Here is a 1,309-nt window from a genome sequence, read left to right on the forward strand (position 1 = left end):
GGGGGGGGGGGGGGTAAGGTGGTGGAGGGCGAGTGTGAAAGAGAGTGATGAATCTATTGTAAATGCTCTCCTGTATTCTGATGTGCTGGAAATACAGGACGCAGAAATATGCGTCGCCTTGTTTGATCCATACGCACGCTTCTGCATGTATGCGGGTGTATGTCATATACTCTCTATATGTATACATGCAGGCACATATGTAGGCCACGATTAATATTCTGAGAAATGCAGGAGAAAAAGCTGGTATTTAGCGGCCATACGGAAAGGTACACACTGACTGTTTCCCAGCAGCTTTACTCCCAAACTTTGCCTTTTCTTTTGTTTTCTTTTCTTTATTCTTCTCTCTTCCCCCCCCGTTCTTGTAAATTGCTGTTAACGTGTGTCTTTATGTTCTGTCTATAACTAGGATGTAATCAGGCGCCCCATGTCTCTCTCTAAAAGCATTTAATAAATGTCTATTAAAGCGCTACAAATGTAAGATAAATTTAGTGGCGCTGCTGTCTCCCTGTATCCAAACGGTAATGATGGATTTATCAACAGGGATTCGCCTTCAGCGCAGTGAGAGAGATTTACTCAACAAATAAGTCGGAAAAGCACCCACCCAAATACAATCATTTATACGGAAACTGATTTCTTTACAGCACCACATATTCGGGGGAACACACCGCTTATTGCCCCCTTTTTTTTTTTCGCTTTCCCCCCCCCCCTTTTATTTCCCCCTTTTTTAACATAATCAGTGGAGCTGGAAGCGTGTGTCTGCCTCTGTTTTGGGAGTGTTTGCCTGCTTGTTGCTAGTGGAAGCTCCCAGACTCGGTCAAACCCGGATCAATGCCTAATTTCTCAGCGTCACCCTCTCTCTCCCCGCCCCCCCTCTTCACTTATTTCTTTTCCTTCAGCCCAAAAATGTCGACGATATGTGTATTCGGTATCAGAAGCCGTCGAGTTTCGGAGTCCAAGATGGATGATAACGGGGGGGGGGGGAATTGTCCCCGAATTATCTGTGTGTCACTTTCCAAATGCGTGCGAGCGGCTCTTCGGAGCCTCACCACCCCGGAGAGATGCTGCCTACCTCTGCTGAAATTTCTCTCTCCTTTTTCTTAGCCTTTGCTTTGAACCCTACCCATTAGCCTGTATGCGAATAAAAGGAATGAACTCAGAAAGAAACCACCATTCATTGTTGAATTCAAGCACTGTAAAAAAAAAATACTGAAATGCAGCCACATAGCGCCCTTAAGATTATTTCCCTTTCCTAGAAAGTAGCTCCTAACCTCAGATTTCCCTCCCCCCCCCCCCCCCCCCCCCTTCCCCC

The 1,309-nt window shown here is 46.1% G+C and overlaps 1 protein-coding gene across 1 annotated transcript in view; it reads left to right on the forward strand.

The window, feature by feature from the left end:
- NR2F2 (nuclear receptor subfamily 2, group F, member 2) overlaps window positions 1-1,309 on the forward strand; it is a 22,627-nt gene that overhangs the window by 17,365 nt on the left and 3,953 nt on the right. The window lies entirely within an intron of this gene.

This window comes from Haliaeetus leucocephalus, unplaced genomic scaffold (genome assembly GCF_000737465.1).
Source record: "Haliaeetus leucocephalus isolate CR32 unplaced genomic scaffold, Haliaeetus_leucocephalus-4.0 Scaffold339, whole genome shotgun sequence".
Lineage (NCBI taxonomy): Eukaryota > Metazoa > Chordata > Aves > Accipitriformes > Accipitridae > Haliaeetus > Haliaeetus leucocephalus.